This window comes from Colius striatus, chromosome 5 (genome assembly GCF_028858725.1).
Source record: "Colius striatus isolate bColStr4 chromosome 5, bColStr4.1.hap1, whole genome shotgun sequence".
In the NCBI taxonomy this organism is placed as follows: Eukaryota; Metazoa; Chordata; class Aves; order Coliiformes; family Coliidae; genus Colius; species Colius striatus.
Genome location: NC_084763.1, coordinates 27,013,352 through 27,023,077, shown reverse-complemented (window position 1 = coordinate 27,023,077; position 9,726 = coordinate 27,013,352).

Genomic DNA, 9,726 nt, shown 5'->3' with positions numbered 1-9,726 from the left:
GTGTAGCTTATTTAATTTCCCACTCAGCTGACTTTTCCTGAGTGGTCTTCTTTTGTTCCCTCTTCATAAACTCTTTGTAAAGGCCTACCACACCTGAATCATTCTTCGACTCTTCTGTATACCTACTTATTCAAAATGTTCTATAATTTCTTTGTTCAGGGTTTGTTTTGGGGCTGATATTTTTTTTTTGTTGTTTTGATTTTCCTCCTTTATCTTTCTCCTTTTTATTACTTTTACTGGTAGATTTGGCACTCTTTGACAATATACCTTCCAGGAAGGGGTACATTTTCCCCTTTCCTGGCAATTCACGTGAAGAGTTCATGTTCTGGACTTTCCCCAAGACTCTTAGTGTGATTGAATGCCTGAGGAAAGGTCTTCCAACTGACATGTACTTAATCAACTTTCTGCTACCCAGTGTTTCCTGCGCATTGCATCATTTGGAATTTTACGACCTTCTCTGTAACAGCTTTTTCTTGGACATTGTCCTGGGTTTGGCTGTATGTTAGTACTTTTCTCTGTATCAGCTTCTATCTGGCTGATTTTAACAGGCCACTAATATGAGGTAATTGGTTACATTTGAATTCCTTTGTTTCAAGAAATGTTTTAACTCTTTTCTACTTCTTTTGAGGAAGAAAAGTAGCTTTGCTATGTTAAATGAGCCTTATTACTTTCTGTGTTACCTTAAGCTGTATTCAGCATTTTTCAGCTTTCTATTTTTGAGATATGAGGCTAAAACCTTTGGCCTATAGGTCATGATTGTTAAAGACCTACAAGCTTACACTTCTGCTCAATAGGCAGAGATAATAAAGCAGGTACTGTATCACAAAATAACAATAACTAAGGAAAACACATAAGATGGCTATGATTATTTTTCATTTATGTGTTTCATGGGTTTGAGATGCTCCTACAAACTTCAGGAAGGCCAGAAGTACTATGTGCTTTCTGCTTCCCTGTAAAAAGTCTTTGGTAGACAGCTTTTGATTATATTCCCATTAAAAGAGTTTTCCTTGTAATTCAGATTATAACCCTTATCTTCTCAAAGCTGATGAATAATCTAGGTTACATATATTTTACCCACACAGCTAACAGAAAAAATGTGTTAGATTTGTGAAAACTTCTAAAAATAAATCCACGAAGGGAAGTAATGTTGATGTGCTTTGATCCTACCTACTGGCTGTTGGTGTTGTTCCTTGGTCTTAAGAGACCAGATGCCACATAAAGATCAAGAAGAATCTCTTACAGATTCCATAGAATCATTTCAACTGGAAGAGACCTTTAAGATCATCAAATCCAGCCTTTATCCCAGCCCTATCAATCACTACACCATTTCCCTAAGTGCAACATCCAGCCGTCTCTTAAACACCTCTAGGGATGGTGACTCCACCACCTCCCTGAGCAGCCCGTTCCAATGCTTGACAACTCTTCCAGTAAAGAAATTCCTCCTTATATTCCATTTGAACCTCCTCTGGTACAACTTGGGGCCATTTCCTCTTGTTCTATTGTTTGTTACTAGGGAAAACAGACCAATCTCCACCTCACTACAATTTCATTTCAGGTAGTTGTAGAGAGTGATGAGCCTTCTTTGCTCCAGGCTAAACAGTCCCAGATCCCTCAGCCATTCCTCATATGAGATGTGCTCTAAATCCTTCACTAGCTTGGTAGCCTGCCTCTGGATCCTCTCCAGCACCTCAATGTCCTTGTAGAGAGGGGCCCAAAACTGGACACAGTATTCAAGGTGTGGGATCACCAAAGCCAAGGGGAATGATCACCTCCCTCCTCCTGCTGACAGCACTGTTCCTGATACCAGGATGGTTCCAGGATGCCATTGGCCTTCTTGACCACCTGGGCACACTTTTGGCTCATGTTCAGCCGCTGTCAACCAACACTCCCAGGCCTCTCTCTGCCTGGCAGCTTTCCAGACACTCCTCCCCAAGCCTGTAGCGCTGCTGGGGGTTGTTGTGGCCCAAGTTCAGGACCTGGCACTTAGCCGTATTGAAACTCGTGGCATTGGCCTTGACCCAGCCATCCAGCCTATCTAGATCTCTCTGTAAAGGTTCCCTACCCTCAAGCAGATAGATACTTCCAGCCAGCCTGGTGTCATCTGCAAACTTATTAAGGATGCACTCCATCCCCTCGTCTAGATCATTAATAAAGATGTTAAAAAGGAACGGCCCCAGTACTGAGCCCTGGGGATCATCACTCAGGACCAGCCAACAACTGGATTTAACTCCATCTAAGCAGTTTTTCACCCAGGAAAATGTATACCCATCCAAGCCAAGGACAGCCAATTTCCCTAAGAGAACTCTGTTGGAAACGGTGTCAAATGCCTCACTAAAGTCAAGGCAGACAACATCCACAGCCTTTCCTTCATCCAGCAAGCAGGTCACCCTGTCACAGAAGGAGATCAGATTTGTTAAACATGACCTACCCTTCATAAACCCAGGCTGAGTGGGCCTGATCACCTGGTTGTCCTGCATGTGTTGCATAATAGAACTTAGGATGATCTGCTCCATCAGCTTCCCAGGCACTGAAGTCAAACTGACAGGCCTGTAATTTCCTGGATCATCCTTCCGTGTCCCTTCTTATCTATGGGTGTTACATTGGCTGACTTCCAATCAGATGGGACCTCCCCAGTCAGCCAGGACTGCAGATAAATGATGGACGGTGGCTTGACAAGCACCCCTGCCAGTGCCCTCAGCACTCTAGGATGTGACCCATCCGGTCCCATAGATTTGTGCAAATCAGTGTGGAGCAGCAGGTCACTGACCATCTCCTCCTGAATTGTAGGGGAGGCGTTTTGCTCCTTGCCCCATCTCTTGGCTTGGGATACTGACTTTCCCCAGTGGAAATCCTCCTATTACTAAAGACTGAGGCAAAGAAGGCATCTCTTGTTGCAGACTATCTAGTTGAAAGAGAATCAACTAGAACCTAGAGTCAGACATAATACTAGTGGTCTGACTATTAAGTATGGCTTTGGTATTTACTCATTGTGTTAGCTTTTGGAAGCAACTTGTCTAAATTGTACCAGAGGAGAGTGACCAGAGCTAAAGTTACAGGATCTAAGCTTCAGTGCCAAGTAGTCAAGGGAAAGGACCAATTAACGTGGTCCTGTGCTTTCTACAGACTGTTACAATTGTCTTCTGCGGCTCTATAACTATGTAGTTTTTAATTTTGTTTGTGTTTGATGTAATTTTTTTGAAGTGGTAGCTAGACAAGGACATGAAACTTGCACTTTTGAAAGAACGGATTATTTAGTGACGTGTTAGGTGTATTCAGTACTGAACTCACTGAAATGAGTTACAGCTTGAGCATCTTGTCCAGTAGGATTTTTTCATTTGTTCTGATTATGCATCTGTCTACGTACGTACTGAATAATTCTTAAAGAAGAGAAAATTAAAAAAAGACTGCAAGTGTAATGTGTAACTCATAGCTTTATTAGAGATAGACCTGGATAAAGTTACCATCTTTCTACTTCCCTTTCTTTGCTTAATTTTTCTCTTTTCCTTTCTCCACTAATATTTTATTTTTGTTTTATTTTACTGAAAAGAAAACACAAAGGAGGAAGTTGAGCCGTAAATGCTACAAATGTGAAATATTCAGACTGGAATCTAAGCCAGAAGAGGTCAAGAAGTTTAGAGATGAGATTTCTTCAATCTTAGGCCTCATCCTTAATCTCCTCAACAGTATTCTTGCATCTTTCTTCCCAAATTACCCTTATCTTAAGTCCCTTGTGAAAATTAATTAAGATATGACTTTTTGATAGGGAAATTCCTGGATGTCATTTTACCTGTGCAATCTGATAACTTACTGAAATCAGTGTAGGAAATGTATCTGTGCTCCTGGCCTAATTAACTCACATCTACAAGATAAATATTGACCATTGGCCATGTAATCAAAGCCTTTATTGTAATTCTGAGACACAAGGGACAAAGATAAGGGTCCAATGTAAAGTGGACCATAGAGACATACAAGGTTAGTGCTTTTGCATCATAGACGTATTCCAATAGTGGGTTTTCATGAGCTAAGCATGTCAGTAAAAATCAGGTTTTGCACAAAGGAGATGTCTATCCTTCAATTAGTTAGCAAAACAAAAAACATGTAAGAACATGTTTTAGTACTGAGAATATGATCTAGGAGCTATACTAAGTAGTTAGTGCTGAGCTTTCCAAACAGCAAGACAGGAGTTAAGAAACAGCTGATGCTTTTATGTCTAGAGATTAGAAGAATCCATGGTCCAATGCAATTCTTGAGCAACATGGTGGCTTTACCTAGCTCCATATTATTCTGATGTTTGGCTCTTCCATTTCCTTTGAACTATTTGGATATTTTATTTTTTATTATCTGCCTTGTGTTTTTTCTAAAGTAATTAGACGAAAGCACTGCAGGGAGGTGTGATGGGGGTGAATGATTATGTGGAATTTTGAAGATTAAGATTAACTGGTGAATAATAATATGTGGCAAAGCTTTAGTCAGCTGATATCTATCTATAGACATGTCCCTCAGGTATGAATTAAGTTCTACTTGAACTGAAGTTGGAATTATTTTGTTTTATTTTTGCTTCCATCTCCAATGGAAATAAGATCATATGTTTTATGTCCAAAATAGAAATATTCCAGTCCAAGACTGTGTGAAAATGCTACACTATTTCGTATAGTGTAATATCTTTACCTGTCTCCTGGGCTAAAATACAGTACATTACAAAATAAATACTTTGAGTTTTGGCAAGCATGGTATGCAGTGACTTCAGTTACAGTGTAGGTGACAGTACTGCAGGTAGTATAGATAATTAAGTTCTATATGACATGTTTACTACAGAGTGAAAACAGTGATCTGATCCATAGAATCATAGAATGGTTTTGGTTGGAAGGGATATTAAAGATTGTTTGGTTCCAACCATTCTCGTCATGGGCAAGGACATCTTCCACTAGACTAGGTTGTTCAAAGACTCATCCATCCTGACCTTGAACATTTCCAGTGACTGGACATGCACAATTTCTATGGACAACCTATTCCAGTGCCTTGCCACCCTCATAGAAAATAATTTCTTCCTCAGATCTAATCTAAATCTACCAACTGACTTAGAAGTTGATACTAGCACTTGCTTTACCTCTTTGTTGATGTGTGTCTATAAATATTCAATGCTTTGAGCAGTAGGGACTGTAAATACTCATTCCCTTGTTGACTCTACAATTGATATATTGTCTTCATGCAGTAAGATATTTCTTACTATTAAATAATAAATTCAAAAAGATGCCCCCTTGTCCACATTCTGATTTGGTTTGCAAACCTAAACCCATTCTATTGATGTTATGCTTGAGGTCCTGATTTGGTACTGTAAATATATAAACCTTGTTCATACTCCCACTCCTACCTGCCCCAGCCATCTGAATAAACATATAATATGTTAAGTAGACAGATGTGCTAACATAACTCCTTTGTACTCCTTCTGTTGATGAAATGTTGAGATTTAGTGAATTGTCATCTGAAACCACTGTCCCATGTTAGCTCTCATGATGGATAAAAATGAATATGAACAATGGAATAGTTCCATTGACATTTGCAGATCAGGGATCCATGTCTATTGAAAAGAAAAGAGATTTTATAATATTCATAGAATAGTTTTGGTTGGAAGGGACTTTTAAAAGTCATCTAGTTTAGTCTCCTCTGCAGTGAGCAGGGACATCTTCAACCAGATCCGGTTGCTCAAATCCCTGTCCAACCTGACCTTGAGTATTTCCAAGGTACAGAGTTTTCATAACAAGCCATTATTTGTTACTTCACTGCTCCACAATTACTACCACTATAATAAAGAGGAATTTGCATTGTTGAAGTTGTGTTTGATTAAGACAAACCTAAGCCAAAGCCAGAGACAGACTCTGCATAAAAGGAAAAAAAAAAGACTAACAAGTGTGAGGTAGTAGATTAAATCTAGAATCTCTTGATGCCTGCAGCTGTCTGTCTTGATGTTTTGGCAGACGTTACCACTTTTGAGACAAGAATGTTCATCAACTATTGGACCTCTGCAATTTCCAGCCCAGCCAGACTTCATTTTAGTTTCTCTTTATATACTGGTTTGGAAATTTACAAGAAGAACTACAAGAAGAGCACATGTTCTTTGTTCATTGACAGTAGTACTCATCCAACAGGAAAGGAGAACAACAGGAGAACTTTAGCTACATGACTTTATTCTGTTGCATTGTACGTTGAGGAGATTGACCCTGCTATGAGTAAAGTAAGTTGTACAGCTCTAAATGCAGATCTATTTGCAGTGGTTATTCAGTCTGATACTGGCCCTTGCTAGCTTTGAGGGCTGTAGGTTGTATGCTCAGGAGAGAAGCATAGGCCCAGTTCTAGTTAGGGTGAGAGATAATATTATTTCTTCCAGTTTTTCTTCAAGTAATCCTTGTAAGAACAATCTATTATAGGTTACATACCATCTAGTATGGCAACATGTGTCATTGCCCCATATTAAACTCTGAGACTAGGTAAATAATGATCAGTGGTTTCTGTTCCTAGGCACATTTTCCATGGCACTATGCTCCATCAGCCCTCACTATATGTCCAAGTCCTGTCCTCATAACCGAGTAATAACTTTGTTAGGTTTAAATTATAGCAATATTGCCAAAAGACAAAAACCAGTTAGCAACATTTCTGAAGTCAAATGCAAAGTATAAAAATAATCTCTATCCCAGAAACAAGGAATATGACATTGTGGTTACTGTGAATTTCATGTGTAGTAACAAAAGCAACAGAAAGATGTTATTGTGCACTATTGAAAGATATCAGTATTTACAGTTCCTTTCAGTCATATGGCACTGTAATGGGAAGGATCACAGAAGCTTTTTCAAAGCCAAGTCCTATTAACTCTGGGACTATAAGTTTTTTTATCTTTTTCTACCTCATTTCTTGGCGTAGCTCAAAAGATATAATTCTTGGCTCAGAGAGATGCAGCTTTCACTCTGCTTAAGAATTCTGTAAATACAAAGAGGCCAAGATTTTCTAAAAGCACTCAAGATTTTCAGTACCTTATTGTTTGGAGGCTAAACTTAGTTAGTTGAAATTCAAATCTCCAGCAGGTTTTGTGTTGAACTTTCAAATAAAGAAAACAATATAATTGTTGGCTGCTTTGAGAAGGCAAACGGTTTTTCTCCAGACTAACTATGAAAAAGGCATTTTAGCTGTTATTGATCTGATAAACCCAGATGAACATATATTCTGAGGACACAATAAGATATATCAGGTACTGTAGCTGACCTACTGTCTGTTGGAGTATCCAGGTACCTAGAAGTCACCTACATTCTAAGTTATTAGTCATATATAAAGGCATTTATCTGTCTGTTGGTGGTAGTTGCTACTTCAGCTTCCCCTATTTTCCTAACAGAAAAGGAAACACACTGCTGCATTCCACGCGTTTCTATGGTGAGGCAAGAAACTGCAGCTGTAGACCTGAAGCAAAAGAGTGAGGTAATTTTAGGCCCAAGAGACTTAGTAAATATTAACTATAAAAAAGAAAATTTAAAAAAAGCAACCAAAAATATACTCAATTATACTGACGAGTCAATTTTATCATGGCCAAAAAATTTTATCTTGAGATTAGCTTTGTCTTGTAAATATTGTTAAGGGGGTTTCATGTATTTACATGATAGTAGTTAATTCAGTCCTTTGTCTCCTATTCCTGAATCTCCTTGGGATTTAAATATTTGGTTTCAAGTTCGATTTGTCTTAGTCCTGACCTCTCTACATTGAAGTTTCTGCCCAAAGCCAAATAGTTAAGGCTATATCTAGTAGTGAAGGTATAGCCTGCACAAAGGAAAGATGAACTAACCCAACCTTGGGAGCCCCAACACACTGAGAGTCCCTGTGCATGCTGGGAAGGGGAGGAACTGGTGCCCCTTTGGTGGAGGCAACCACTCTCTGCCAGTTTACCCCATCTTTGGTAATGATGAGATGGTCAAAGGGAAGAGAGGAGCCACTTCAGTGCATCCAGCCTTGCACTGCTGAGGGACAAGTAGATTTAGTGCCTGTAGATATGGCACTATATGTTGTCTCAGCAGTGTGAAATTCATCCCACTCCCTGTGTCAAAACACCTCTTAAACATTCATGAAATTAATAATTTGTCATCAACTTGAAAACATTTCAATGGGGCAGCTAATGCCTAACACAAAATAAGATAAAACTGAAAGCCTTTGGCAGTATGTGGTAAAAGCTGCTGCTTGTAACTGTAAGAAATTCCATAGTGGAATCAAAATCCCAAAACTAAGAATTACATTTCTTATGCATTATCTGGGAAAAGACAGTTGTCTCTGAGAAGTAATAGGAGAAATGTTGTTGGCTTCTGCATGACACATGAAGTCATCACTGTGCAAAATACATAATGTTGAGAGAAAACACCAGATCCTAGGACTCTGCTTACCAGAAAGGAACCTTAAAAATTACACTACTCAGTCACACTCCTTCTAGGTGGTCCTGTGAATCCTGAATAGATTTTTATAAGGGAATAATTCCTGTAGAAAGGGTGACTGATCAACCCCCCACACAGGATCCTGGTGGCCAAGTGTGAAATATGCATTTTAATTGCTTTGGGGTTAAGCCCACATAAACTGAAATATCAACACACATCTCAGTCTCAAATACAAATTCTTTGAAGCAATAAACTTCACTGGAAGAAAATGGCTTGTACCAAAATTTGTCTTTTCACCGATATCAAAAAATTTTGATGACCAGGCATAATGATATTCCAGTTGCTTGTGTTTTCACTCTACCACTCAGTTCATCATATTAGGTTCACTTTAAGGATCAGTGGGTGTGCGGCCTTGGAGCAGAAAGTGCAGAAAGATTGCACTAATCTGAGATGATCACCTTTTGCAGAGAATTTCTTCAAATTTTCATAACAAACTGAACAGTAGCAAAATTGTTGATATAAGACGTAAATTTTCTGACCAAAATCTATTGTTTGACTTTGGAACCTTAATATTGTTTATCAAATTAATTATTTATGTGTATGTGCAATATTCAAACCTTTCTAAACACTTCTGAGGGATGATGATGAGAATCGTAAGTCTAAAGAATTAAAAGTTCATAAGCTTATCTGTAGAAAATAACTGAAGGAAAGATTCTTTCAAATGCAATATTGGAGAGCAATATTCAGAGGCAAAATACTGAGTGGCATTGAAAAGCTTTAGTCTAAAATATATGAAGAAAATTCTTTACAGAAATTAGACATTATTCTTTGACGTGTCCAAGATGAAGAGAATAGAAGTAATCCAATGTAAAAGACAGTATATCAGATGGCTGTCTCAGCATATTTACTTTTCATGAACTGACTGGTAAGTTAAAAACTGACCTCCATTCTTCTGCAAATTGAATTTAAATATGAAGGGATTTTTTGCTTTTCTTTCAGGAATGTGTAGAGGAATCTGGCAAAAAGTGTTTATAAGAAAACAAAACTAGTATATGTGCATTAGTCATACCTGATTTTATCCCACTGCTAAAGTGTGACCTAAGAAAAGGCAGATTCATCTTTATTTAACCCTTTAAGAAACTACAAAAGGATCTAAAGCAAATTTTGTAAAATTTTAAGGTAAGAAATTGACCCCAAACACAGTATAAATGTCTTACTAGAATAAATTTATTGAAGCAGAGCTAATCAAAGTTAGAATTCATATAGAAATACAGGATTTTACAGTAGGAAATGAGGACCTTGTGAAAAGCACTACTCAGGATAT